This window comes from Anolis carolinensis, chromosome 5 (genome assembly GCF_035594765.1).
Source record: "Anolis carolinensis isolate JA03-04 chromosome 5, rAnoCar3.1.pri, whole genome shotgun sequence".
Lineage (NCBI taxonomy): Eukaryota > Metazoa > Chordata > Lepidosauria > Squamata > Dactyloidae > Anolis > Anolis carolinensis.
Window position 1 is genome coordinate 181,530,628 of NC_085845.1, and position 14,247 is coordinate 181,544,874.

The 14,247-nt window shown below is 44.7% G+C and overlaps 1 protein-coding gene across 3 annotated transcripts in view; it reads right to left on the minus strand.

Moving 5' to 3' along the window:
* The window catches only part of LOC100558405 (cystine/glutamate transporter), a 53,579-nt gene that overhangs the window by 37,194 nt on the left and 2,138 nt on the right, over nt 1-14,247 (minus strand). For all 3 annotated transcript variants that reach the window (XM_008110518.3, XM_008110519.3, XM_016993636.2), the window contains exon 2: nt 484-579. The gene's annotated coding sequence lies outside the window, so the exon portion shown is untranslated. The remainder of the gene's footprint in view (nt 1-483; nt 580-14,247) is intronic.

A 14,247-nucleotide genomic window follows, 5' to 3' on the forward strand; every position in this document is an offset into this window, starting at 1 on the left:
CCTATTCTATTCCTTGAAATAAGAAAGTTGATATTAGTCAAGAGTTTGTTTGACTGAACCCAGCCAAGTTTATTTCCAATAAAACATCAATAGCAGACATGGGCAAACTTTAGCCCTCCGGGTGTTTTGGACTGCAACTCCCACAATTCCTAACAGCCAGTAGGCTGTTAGAAATTGTGGGAGTTGAAGTCCAAAACACCTGGAGGGCTGAAGTTTGCCCATGCCTGATCTATAGGATGAGGTGAATTTTACAGTCATCATAGAAATCATATTCATCTCCCCAAAAGCATAATACATCTCACATAAGAAAAGAAAACACTAATTCAATGACACAAGTTTTGCTATATAATTAGAATTAGAGGCAAAAGATATGGTGAAGACCACGGGTTAGAATGAGTTTTTTTTTTAAAGTAGACTTTGGACTTTATTTCAGGAGGCAGGCAAACCTGTCACGGCCCCCCTCCCATTCATAAAAATACTTACTTTTTTCTGTCTGCCATTTGCTTCCAATGTAGAATTGTAGTGCAAGGAAAGCTCTACTCTTTGCAGCATTCTACGAACATTAACGAGTACAGCTGTCTGAAAGGATAGATAAATACAGATTTCCCGTTTGATTGATAGATGATGAAATTGAAGTAAAGCACCATGAAATTGCTCAGCAAAATGCAACAGGGTGTACTGGAAAGTGCCAAGGACGTTGGCTCCAGAATGCTTACTTTTTAATCCCTTATTACATTTTTGCCAATATGCTGTTGGATCAGATTGCTACAACATCAGGATCCCCCCTTCTTTTCCTCAGTTTAAATATGGAAAGTATCTATAATTTTCTAGAGAAGTTATCTAGACAAAGCAGAAGTAATATTCAAGTTAACTAAATATTTATCATCAGGCTGAAAAGAAAAATAGACCTTGTTCAGTCCCTTGCTGGGGAATTTGTTTAAATTTTTTAAATCTATCCAGTTCTGAGTCTTACTTTCCAGCACACACGCTTATGTCCCACCATTCTTTCAATGTTACTAAATGTGATGTGTATGGATCAAAGTGTGCTTTACCTTCACAGTGACACTGTAAAGTTGGTTGGTCAGGTGCATCTACACTGTAGAATTAATGCAATTTTATACCAGTTTAACTACAATGTCTCACTGCTAGGAAATCCTGGTATTTGTGGCTTGGTGACACACCAGCACTCTGTGGCAGAGAAGGCTACACCTTGTAAAATGACAACTCAAAGGATTCCAGAGCATTGAGCCGGGGAAGTTAAAGTGGTGCCAAACTGCATTAATTCTATAGTGTAGATAGACCCACAAAGCAAATGACTGGCCTAAGACTATATACTGAGTTTCATTGGAGACTTGAACCTAGATCTCCTGTGTCTCTAACTGCTTCCCAACATGGGCTCTCGCTGACTCTTGAAGGCACCGCAGCATTGCCAGATCATTTGCCAATGAACTAAATTAAGAAAAAAAGCTGTAATTACAGCTCAGAGTAAGCAAACCTTTCTTTTAGGACACTTACATAGGAAGCCAGCCAACTCCCACAGGTGAATGCCCAGTATGCCAGCCAAGTTTGTAACAAGAAAAAAAGAAAAGGAATGTTTGGCCTATGGGAAAGATTTGTTGTTTTAGCATGGCCAATAGTAGGTCAGAGTTGACTGTATCCGCATGAATGTTAGAGGTCAAACTCAGCACTTCCCAAGCACGAGGAGCTACAAAAAGCAAACCACAAGCCCCTTTGAAGCCTAAGTCGAGTTCCTTTGGGGGGGGCACCTGGTTAAAAGGGGGGGAGGCTATGGGATGTTAAATTCAACAAGAAAAATACATTGGGCAGTATCTTCCTAGCTAGGCATTTAAGTGATTAGGAGCAGTGGCCTTACCCGAAGGGTGTCGGGGATGCAAACCACACTGGGTGACACCATCAAACGGGAAGATGACCCCATAATGGCTGACTATAAAAAATTTTCTGTCATGTTTCAGAAGAGATTTATTATTTTTATAAAAATATCCCTGCAGTTAGATATAACCATAATAAACATTTTACATAAGCCAAGCTAATATGCATTGCCTCATATCTACAAAACTAAAACTCCGTGCACATTTATCTTTTTAGCTTTCTAATGTTTATGCGTTTCAATCAGAGCTGTCATTATTACCCAAATTCAAATCACAAGGTTTTGTCTGCATTCGCTACAAGCATGCATTATTCCTTTTGTTGCTACTCAGGTTTTTTTTTATAGTCAATAATTTTGTCTAATTTTCTGCCATTTCAGATACATTATTGTGGTATGGACTAGGATGGGAAGAGGTTCCTGGGGTGACACCAACCGTAATGACACCAAACTGATGAAGAGGAACCAATTACCTTCTTTTTCTCTTTTAGAAACTATGGGCACAAATTTCTTCCAGCTTTTAACCTAGGAGAACGTTTGTTTAGATGTGTGCCACTGCCTGGCAAGCATCTGTCCAGGTTATTGTTTCTACTCCTCTGACTATCCGTGGTTTGCTGTTTGCTCTCCACTAATTTTGAGTCTATGGAGATTCTCTTGAAGGAGCTACAGAGTCTGGAAAAGTTTCATTTAAGACTACACCTCTAAGGCATGGCCATTGTTTGAGAAGTGGATTAATTCAACCACTGCAATGGTCATTAGCAGAGTTGTTCCCAAGACACCTAACTAGGCAGTCCTCTTGATTCCTTTCCAGATTTTACTCATAATTCATTTAGGTGATCCTTCGTGGTGATTGTCTTCTAGGTGTGGTGTCCTGGCGGTAGATACGTAGGTGGACTGTGGAGCACTATTCTTGACCTGCATGTTCTTCCACAGTGAGGACATCAGTTTCCAGGTGGAAGGCGGTCCTGATCAGGGTTGGCTTGACACACCTTTCTCTTGGCACATTTCTCCCTTTTGCCCTCCATTTATGCCTCTTCGAATTCCACAACACTGTTGGTCACAGCTGACCTCCAGCTAGAGCACTCAGGGGCCAGGGCCAGTTCTCAGTGTCTATGCCACAGCTTTTAAGGTTAGCTTTAAAGACCATCTTTAAACCTCTTTTCCTGTCCACCAACATTCCATTTTCCATTCTTGAGTTGTATAGTAGCTGCTTTGGGAGACGGTGATCGAACATTCGGACAACGTGGCCAGTTCAGCAGAACTGGTGACATATGAGCATCACTTCAATGCTGGTGGTCTTTGCTTCTTCCAGCACTCTGACATTTTTCTGCCTGTCATCCCAAGAGATTTGCAGGATTCATCAGAGGCAACGCTGATGGAAGCATTCCAGGAATTGAGTGTGATGTCTGTAGACAGTCCACATTTCGCAGGCATACTACAGAGTTGGGAGGACAATAGCTTTATAAACAAACACCTTGGTCTTGCTATGGATGTCCCAATCCTCAAATACTCTCTGCTTCATATGGAAAAATGCTGCACTCGCAGAGCTCAGGCAGTGTTGTATTTCAGTGTCATTGTTGACTTTTGTGGAGAGGTGGCTGCCAAGTTAGCAGAAATTGTCACCATTTTTTAACATTACACTGTTAAAGCTGTATTTCTGGCACTGCAGAGGGATTGCCTGGTGCCTGTTGGAAGAGCTCTTTGGTTTTCTCGATGTTCAATGAAAGGCCAAGATTTTACTATAATAACAGCATCAGAATCTCTTTAGCATGCCACTTTAATTTAGCATGCTAAACTAGGATTTGCAATCCAGAAAGGTCTTTTCAGTTAAACTTTGTTTGAAGTATTAAAGAGTTGGCTAGAAAACTAGATCAAGGTTGGAAGGCAACCTTCTTGACCTTTTGGCACAGATTCTTAACTTGTCCTACCCTAAAGAGAGTTCCTGATAAGAATCTGTGAATCAACATCTAAAGTAGGAAAGCATCCATGGGAGCAGTGGCTGAGAAAACTGTTTTATTAAATTGTCATTTAATGAATTACACTGTTATATTGCAAATTATATTTGTACAATATTATGGCCTTCTAATTATTTTAAACCCATAGTTTGTTTGAGGATGAAATAGTTTTTGGATTGTTTTGCTTTCAAGGGATGTAATTGTTGTTGTGTGCCTTTAAATCATTTCCAACTTATGTCGACCCTAAGGTGAACCTCTCACAGAATTTTCTAGGCAAAATTGGTGGGGAAGGGGTGCCGTTGCCAACTTCTTCAAAAGCTGAGAGAGTTGCCCAGAATTACTCAATGGGTTTCCATGGCAGAGCATGGAGAATGCAGGGTCAAATGAGTATGAGCCCTGATGCCACAACAACTGGGAGGAAAGAAGGGGAATAAATAACAAAATACATAGACTGTATGCACACACCCTGAAAAGTCTTTGCAAATGACAGCAACAACTGAATCCATCCGTGTAAATTGTAACAAGCTGCTGTTTTACCAGATGGGCAGGAAATTTGCACCCAGCCTTTTTTTTTTGTCTTGCTCAGAACTGAGTCCACTAAAACTGGAGAATTAGCACCCTGATTTTCCACCTGGAAAAGAACCTTGAAAACTGGAGACTTAAGGCCAGGCCCTGAGATTGGCAGCTCTACGACATTCAAAGGCCTAAATAACTTGGATTTTCAATATTGGATGGAGCAACTCAAATATGCTGCTTTGAGATTCTAGGACAAGCATAGCCAAACTTTGGCCCTCCAGGTATTTTGGAGTTCAACTCCCACAACTCTTGGTAGGCAGTTAGGAATTGTGGGAGTTGAAGTCCAAAACACTGGAGGGCCAAAGTTTGCCATGTCTGTTCTAGGATGTAGGACAGGCTATTGATATTTTAATTAATACATAGTGCTATAATTACTCATTACAGTATGTCGGTATTAAGCCATCGCCACATTGGTCATTGTGATGTTGAAGATCTAATTCATTACGTAACTTATTGCATTTCTTGTTGTTTTTCCAGGACTCTTTCACCTTATTTTTTGGAGGACAAAAATGTAATCAATTAAAAGGATTTTAACAGTTTGTTATTTAATACTATTAATATTTAATTCTGTTTAAATGTTTGTATTTTTTTAGTTTTTAAATTGTATTGCATTGGTTTTATTGTAAGCCATTTTGAGTCTCTGCTGTACAGAGAAAAAGCAGGATATAAATTAACATAATAATCATAATAATTCAGGATTAATAAATGAACAGCATAGAACTCAATCAAAATGCCTCTAAAACAAACTTTGAATAGTAAATTTTGGAGAGAAAAAAGTGGGAAGTCAGTCCATTAACCACTTTTATTTATTACTTTGCTGTTAAAAAGTAACCTCATTAAAAGCTTGTTACTCCCCAAAGTAACTAATTGCTTGTAACTATATTGTTCATGTGACTTTTTATTTCCACGCTCTTCTTGGTTCTGTAATTCCAGCAACTCTCTCTATTTCACCTCCCCTCTGTGTTTATTTTGGACCTTCTTTCCCCCTCCACTGGACTTTGAGACTTCTTCGTTGCTGTTGTGTATGAACATAATTGTTATCCTTAAGGGCAGATACCTTTAGTGAGAGCAAATAAAACACACAGAGAGAAAGAGATGTAAATAGAGCACCACACAGTGCAGGCATGGAAGTTGCATGATAAGCACGCAGGAGAATTTGCAGCCGCAAGAGGCCACTGATGGTAATTGGGTTTAATAAAGGATTAAATTGCTGGAGGACTAATAACTTCATGAGCAGTTACGTCTGTTAAGAGAAAAAGATCATTGCGTTGTATGTTAAGGGTCTAATACAATCTCCATGGGTGGGTGCCCAATAAACATTTTCTTCCTTTCTCTATTGCTTGGCACAATGGGACAGGTCAGCCCTAAAGAATTCCAGTTGTTCAGGGGAAGTAATGGTTTCTGACATGTGGGCAAAACACTACTTATTTATTTTTCTCCCACCCACTACTTAAACAGGTAGGTTTGCTTTACCACCCACTGACAAGTCTTCATAATACAGGCCTCGGTTCAGAATAGATTAGAAAGCCTCTAATAGCCAGATTCCTGTGGATAGCTATGTGTGTCTGCTGTCATGAAAGCAACAAACATTAGCAAATAAATTGTAGCATAAGTTTTACAGGCCAGAATCCACTTAGTTCACTGTGTGAAGCAGTCTCCTTCGTTGACTATAGATGGAGATGAATTAAAAAGAAAATGTATGCTTTTTAAAAACCAAGTGAAGTGAAAAAGCAAACTACCCAACAGAAGAAGTTGTGATACTTTAATAAACTCAGTTATAGGGGTGCAAGAAACAGAAATCAATAAACAAAGTTGTAGAGAGCATAATCAAGTGCAAAAGCAGGGCTGCAGTTAAGTATGAAGGAAACAAATATAATGACCACAGATTATTTACACAAATTTGAAGTGACTAAATAGGACATTAATGTTAATTCAAACATAAATTGACATGGAGACTTTAATGGAGAAATTTATTTATTTACAGTATTTATATTCCGCCCTTCTCACCCCGAAGGGGACTCAGGGCGGATCACATTATGTACATATAGGGCAAACATTCAATGCCCATAAACACAACAGACAGACAGACGCAGAGGCAATTTAACCTTTTCCTGAAGGGATGTTCGATTCTGGCCACAGGGGGGAGCAGCTGCTTCATCATCCACTCTGATGGCACTTCCTCACTTCCTCATTCCAATGTTGTAAATTAGTTAAACTTGCCTCCCCACTTTTTATAAGTGGTACCTTATTTCCTACTTGATAGATGCAACTATCTTTCTGGTTGCTAGGTCAGCAACGAGCAGGGGCTATATTTTATTTTTAATTGATGGGTGCTCACCCCGCCACGGGCTGGTCTCGAACTCATGACCTCATGGTCAGAGTGATTTATTGCAGCAGCTGTTTACCAGCCTGCGCCACAGCCCGGCCCCCGTTAATTCAAACATAAATTAACATGGAGACTTTAATGGAGAAATCAAAAGACTAAGGATCTTATCACATAGGGATATAATCCATTTATATCAGTATGGAACCCATTGTCACGACCCAGGCTGCAGAGCACCAATAACCATACACAGAGGCCAGAATCTATCTAATATCTTTATTGAAGGAATATATAAAGTTAATAAAAACAAGTGTAGAAAATAGTTCAGAATTAGACCTTTCAGGAAAGGTCAGAATTAGTCCAAAAAAGCAATGTCCAATAAGAAATATTAAGGTCCAAAGTTGTAATCCAATAACCGAAACACTCACTTTGCCAAGCAAAGTGAGGGGAGATGACAAGGTCCTTTAGTCCATGAAACTTGAGCGAGGCTAGGAAATAACTTGATACTTGAAACAAGGCTTGAACGTGGAACAAGGTAACTAAGAACAAGAACAAGGTCCGTGGAATAACTTGGTAAAATCCGTGGAACAAGGCAAGGATTGGTCCTGGGAAACAAGGCAAAGTCCGTAGATAAACAAAGGCTGGGAAGCAAGGCGAAGGCTGGATAGCAAGGCAAGGCTTGAGCAGGAGCGAGGCTTGAATCGGAGCGCGCTGTCCAGACACAACTCGCTCCGTAGGCTGACGAATTGACTCCGCGAAGTTACTACGCGGGTAAAACACCTAAATAGAGTCTAGCTTTCCCGCCGAAGCAGTTCTCTGGGAATCAGAACCGAAAGCTAACTCTGAGACCAGATGTGAGACTCCCCAAAGATTCTCACGAGAAGCAGTCTTAATTGGCCACATTCTTAGCTGCAATCCTTGCACTCCTGCGCGAAGCTGAATCCAAACTTCTCTGTTGTTTACAAAACTCCCGGCGCAAGAATACGGGAGAAGTAGGCTCTGGGCTTGTTTGACATACTTCTGGGAGACAACTTTCTTGCAGGTGCAAGGTTCCCAGATCTGCCTGGGAAAGATCTGGCTGAGAGGAATCCAGTTCAGACTGGGAAGGTAAAAAACCCAAGTTTTCATCTTCATCAGGAATTACAATGTCCTGAGCAGGACTACAAGGCCCATGGGTCATCACACTATCCCCCTCCTCAAGGCCCCTCCCAAACTGGGGCCCTCTCCCCGAGGCGCGAGGTCGTGGTTTGGTGGGATAGGTCTGATGAAAGCGACGGGTTAGATCAGGAGCATGGACTGTGGAGGCGTCTTCCCAAGAGCGTTCCTCAGGGCCAAAACCCACCCAGTCAATGAGATATTGTAGGCGGCGGCGGTGAAAGCGAGAATCCAAAATGTCCTCAACCTCGAACTCCTCCTCCCCATTCATCAAAACAGGAGGGGGGGCCGGTTGGTCTGTATCAGGTCGCACACCATCCGCCGGAAGGAGCAGGGAACGGTGAAACACTGGGTGAATGCGCATTGAACGCGGAAGTTGGAGTTTGAAAGTCACGGGGTTTAATTGCGCCACCACTGGATAGGGACCAATGAAACGGGCATCTAACTTCCGGCAAGGGCGGTGGGAGGGCAGAAAGCGAGTGGACAGGAAAACCCGATCTCCTACCTTGATTTCGGGGCCCGGCTGGCGATGTTTGTCAGCGTGGCGTTTATAGTCCTCCTTGGCTTGATCCAGTTGCTGGAGCAAAAGTTGTTGCACCGCTGTGAGTTCCTGCAGCCAATCCTCTGCTGCGGGAACCTCTGAAGTTTCAATGACAGGGGGGAAGAAACGTGGATGGAAGCCGTAGTTTGCAAAGAACGGCGTTTCTTTTGTAGAAGCTTGAACTCCATTGTTGTAGGCAAACTCAGACAGTGGTAACAGAGAAGCCCAATTGTCCTGTTGATAGTTTACATAACAGCGAAGATACTGCTCCAAAGTGGCATTGGTGCGCTCCGTTTGCCCATCTGTTTGGGGATGATGAGCTGAAGATAAGCGAGAGTCTATGCCCAATAGTTTTTGTAGTGCCTTCCAAAAACGAGAGGTGAATTGAGATCCACGGTCTGTGACTAAACTCTTGGGCAATCCATGTAGTCTGAAAACATGTTGAAGAAATAGATCCGCAGTTTCCTTGGCCGTGGGGAGACCTTCGCAGGGAATGAAATGGGCTAACTTGGTGAATAGGTCCACCACCACTAAGATCGTGGTGAATCCACAGGAAGGTGGTAGGTCAGTGATGAAATCCGCGGAAATTATTTCCCATGGGCGAGATGGGGTAGGAAGGGGGTGTAGAAGCCCTGAGGGCTTCTCCCTTCGTATCTTGGAGCGCTGGCATACTGGGCAGGTGTTGACATATTTTTCCACATCCTTGCGGATCTTGGGCCACCAAAAATCCCTTAGGATCAAATGCATAGTTTTAAATAGTCCGAAGTGTCCTGCTGGTTTGCAGTCATGACACAGACGAAGCGTTTTTTCCCTGCCCGGTCCGGGTGGGATATAAACATGATTTCTATAGCAGAGCAGCCCATCTTTAAGCGAAAAGGGAAAATGCAGACCTTGGCGAAGTTGGTCCTGCGCCCAGGCATCTGCTTGCTGACTAGCCCTGATTTCTTGAGCACAGATGGGTCCTGGAGTAGGGGAAGTTGAACCAATGGGAATGGATTTGGTGTTCCCCACCGTGAGCGTGGCAAAGTTCTCAGGTTGTAGCAGTTGGGATTCAAAGGTCTCCTTGCGTCCTGCAGCGTATTCCGGTTTACGTGACAGGGCGTCTGCTTGCTTGGTTTGGGCTGGGGTCACATAATGGATCTGGAAGTTGAAACGTTCAAAGAATAAAGCCCAACGTTGTTGCCTCTGATTTAGTTTGCGGGCAGTTCTTAGATGTTCTAGATTACGATGATCAGTGTGGACTTCAATGGGAAATTTGGCCCCTTCTAGCCAATGTCTCCAAGTTTCAAAGGCTGCCTTTATGGCCAGTAGTTCTTTTTCCCAAATGGTGTAATTCCTCTCTGGTGTGGTTAGTTGACGAGAATAAAAGGCACAGGGGTGGAGGTGATCTCCCACCGGTTGTAAAAGTACAGCCCCAATTGCCACATCAGAGGCGTCCGCTTGTACCACAAAAGGGGTTCCAGGATTTGGGTGTTGTAGAATTGGCTGGGAGGTGAATAGTTTCTTTAGTTGCTGGAACCCTTTCTCTGCTTGATCAGTCCAGCGGAAAGGCTGCTTTCCACGGATGCAGCTAGTGATGGGGTCGGACCAGCGGGCAAAATCTGGAATGAACTTGCGGTAGTAGTTCGCGAACCCCAAGAAACGCTGCACCTCTTTCTTGTTAGTTGGCGCCCGCCATTCCAATACTGCTGAAACTTTGGCTGGATCCATGGAAAGCCCTAGAGGCGAGATGCGGTAACCAAGGAAATCTACCTCTTGTAGATCAAAAGCGCATTTTTCCAGCTTGGCATAAAGTCCATGATCCCGCAATCGTTGTAACACCATTTTGACGTGGTTCTCATGTTCTGATTGTGATCTGGAAAACACCAAAAAATCGTCCAGGTAGATTATCAAGAACCTGTCTAGATAGTCCTGAAAAATGTCATTGACAAAATGCTGGAACGTTGCGGGGGCTCCGCATAAACCGAAATTCATAACTCGGGACTCAAATAATCCGAATTTGGTCTGGAAGGCGGTCTTCCACTCGTCCCCTTCCCTGATGCGAACTAAGTTGTAAGCCCCCCGAAGATCCAGCTTGGTGTAAACCTTGGCTCCTCGAAGCCGATCCAGTAGATCCGAGATTAAGGGCAGGGGATAGCTGTTCCGCTTGGTGATATTGTTCAATGCTCTGTAGTCCACCACCAAGCGTAGTTCCCCTGACTTCTTCTTCACAAACATCACTGGGGAGGCGGCTGGGGATTGAGAGGGTCTGATGAATCCCTTGCGAAGGTTTGTCTCTAGGAATTCCCTGAGAGCTTCTTGCTCTGGTTCAGTCAGGGAGTAGAGATGCCCTCGCGGGATCGGGGCCCCCTCCACCAAGTCAATGGCACAGTCATAAGGTCTATGTGGGGGTAATTTTTCGGCTTCCTTCTCATTGAATACATCCCAATACTCGGAGTACTTCTTTGGCAAGGTGATGATGGGCTCGGTGTCTGTGGCATGGCATACCTTGGCTACGAGGCAATGGTTTTGGCAATACGGTGAAGCAAACTGCAGTTCTCTGTTGGACCAGGAGATGTTGGGGTCGTGGAGAGTCAGCCATGGAATTCCCAAAATCACAGGGAAATGGGGGACCTCGGTAACAAAGAAGGAAATCTCTTCCATATGTTCCCTTATCCACATCCTGGTGGGTTCCGACCACTGACTTACGGGGCCCGTCTTGAGGGGACGGCCGTCTATGGCTTGCACCACACGGGCATTCTTGAAATCATGATATTGTAATCCCAGAGAGTCGGCATACTCTCTATCGATGAAATTGTTGGTAGCTCCAGAGTCTATCATGGCGTGGATCATGACGGGTCCCCTTTTTGCTGACCATAATGTGACCACGAGAAGGAACAGGACCCCGGTTGGCGGCTCTTGGATGGATTTTTTGACCGGGTTGGCGAGCCTCTCTACACCCGGTCGTTGGCTTCCCCCGCCGGCTGTGTGCCAGTCGGCTCAGACGCCTTCGTCTCCGTGGAGGACGCCGCCGCAAGACGGGCGGCAGGCTTCCCTTTGGCTGGGCACTCTCTGGCGAAGTGGCCCCCGTTCCCGCAGTACCAGCAGAGGTTTAAGCGTTGACGACGGGCCTTCTCGGCGGCATCTAGTCTGGGACGCACATTGCCCAACTGCATCGGCACCTCCTCGCCTCCTCTGGGGTATGGGGTTGGCGGTGGGGGTCTCCACACCGGACGTGGCTGAACGCTGGCGGGAGCGGGGGGTTTTGCCCCGGCTCTACTGCCCTGGCCTCGAACCCACTGTTTCCTGTTGGCAATCATGACTTCAGCCCGTAAACATTGATCAATGAGTGCCTCGAGGGTCTGGGGAGGATCCACCTTGGAGATTTCTTCCAGCATTTCAATGTTGAGACCCTCCCGGAATTGTCCCCTGAGGGCTACATCGTTCCAGCCGGTGTTGTGGGCCAGCACTCGGAACTCGGCTATATACTGAGACATAGGTCTGTCTCCTTGGAAAAGGCGACGGAGTTTGTGACCGGCTGCCTCCAAATTGTCCTCGATTCCCCAAGTCTCCTTGAGGTGGTCCAAGAAGTGTTGCGCTGATCTTAGGTGTGGAGAGACTTGGTCGAACAGTGCCGTCGCCCAGCTGGCCGCTGGCCCGTCTAGAAGACTGTAAACCCATGCCACTTTGATGTCTTCTTGGGGAAACTCGGCAGCACGGGCCTCCAGATAAGCTTGACATTGGCGACGGAAGACATGAACCTTAGAAGCTTCTCCAGTAAACTTGGTTGGCAACGCCATGGCCGGAAGACGAACTCCGCGTTCCTTCAAACCCCTTATTTCTCCATCCTGTGCATTGAGCTTATCACGGATTCGGTCTACCTCTTCCTTGTCGATGGTGTAGGTAATCGGCTGGCCGCTCGGCCCAGGTACGACTCCGGTAGACATTCTGGCCGAGGTTAATTGGTGCTTAGGGTGGCGGAGTCAAACTGTCACGACCCAGGCTGCAGAGCACCAATAACCATACACAGAGGCCAGAATCTATCTAATATCTTTATTGAAGGAATATATAAAGTTAATAAAAACAAGTGTAGAAAATAGTTCAGAATTAGACCTTTCAGGAAAGGTCAGAATTAGTCCAAAAAAGCAATGTCCAATAAGAAATATTAAGGTCCAAAGTTGTAATCCAATAACCGAAACACTCACTTTGCCAAGCAAAGTGAGGGGAGATGACAAGGTCCTTTAGTCCATGAAACTTGAGCGAGGCTAGGAAATAACTTGATACTTGAAACAAGGCTTGAACGTGGAACAAGGTAACTAAGAACAAGAACAAGGTCCGTGGAATAACTTGGTAAAATCCGTGGAACAAGGCAAGGATTGGTCCTGGGAAACAAGGCAAAGTCCGTAGATAAACAAAGGCTGGGAAGCAAGGCGAAGGCTGGATAGCAAGGCAAGGCTTGAGCAGGAGCGAGGCTTGAATCGGAGCGCACTGTCCAGACACAACTCGCTCCGTAGGCTGACGAATTGACTCCGCGAAGTTACTACGCGGGTAAAACACCTAAATAGAGTCTAGCTTTCCCGCCGAAGCAGTTCTCTGGGAATCAGAACCGAAAGCTAACTCTGAGACCAGATGTGAGACTCCCCAAAGATTCTCACGAGAAGCAGTCTTAATTGGCCACATTCTTAGCTGCAATCCTTGCACTCCTGCGCGAAGCTGAATCCAAACTTCTCTGTTGTTTACAAAACTCCCGGCGCAAGAATACGGGAGAAGTAGGCTCTGGGCTTGTTTGACATACTTCTGGGAGACAACTTTCTTGCAGGTGCAAGGTTCCCAGATCTGCCTGGGAAAGATCTGGCTGAGAGGAATCCAGTTCAGACTGGGAAGGTAAAAAACCCAAGTTTTCATCTTCATCAGGAATTACAATGTCCTGAGCAGGACTACAAGGCCCATGGGTCATCACACCCATATTTTTTAGGAGTGGATGCATACTGTATTGAGATGAGATGCATACTCTCCCTGTCACACCTGATTATTATGATTCATAAGATTTGAAAATACTGCATTTGGACTAATCACACCAGAGAAGGTTGGCTACTCCCAATCACTTTTAGGACCTTATCACATTTGTCTTCAACCCTGTCCTACAACACTTGCAGGATGGAGCCTGAAGTAGCCCGTCAGGGGCACTTCCGGCAGGGCTCTGTCCTGTAAGCCTCATAGGATGGAGCACTGAGAACACAGGAGGCTTCCTATGTTCTCATCCAGCAAGCCAAGGAAAGCACAGGGGGAAGCCAGGCAACCACACTTTCCCCCATGGGATGGTGATGCAGGTGCTGTGCAGTGTGGGTTGACAGTTTCTCCCGCTGCCTGTTGGATTTTCCCTGCTGCCCCACAGATGCCCCCGCTTTCCCCCAACTCGAGGACCTCCGTCTGATGAGGTCCCTAAAAAGTTTTTTTCTAATATTGCACAGTAGCCTGGAAGACCCAAACTACAATTCTTGTGAGATTTTAGCTAATGGAATGTATATTGATTTTCCAACCAATCGTAAAAACATTAGAACTCCATATGCAATTACTCAATTTCTGTAATGTTTTGCAGATGACAGAATGGGGCAAATATTATGTGACGTGATGCATTAGTCTCAGAAATGGAGTACATTCCATATGATAAAATCCTAGGACTTGGAAGACCAGCTAAGAAGAAACTCGTCTCGATGTGAGTCTCAAGTGTAAAGGTATATCATTCAAAGTCAGAATCACCCAGACCTCAGTATTTCATAGTTCTGTGTCTAATTGTAAAAGAAAATCAACTCATTTGAAGTATGGAGCTGGA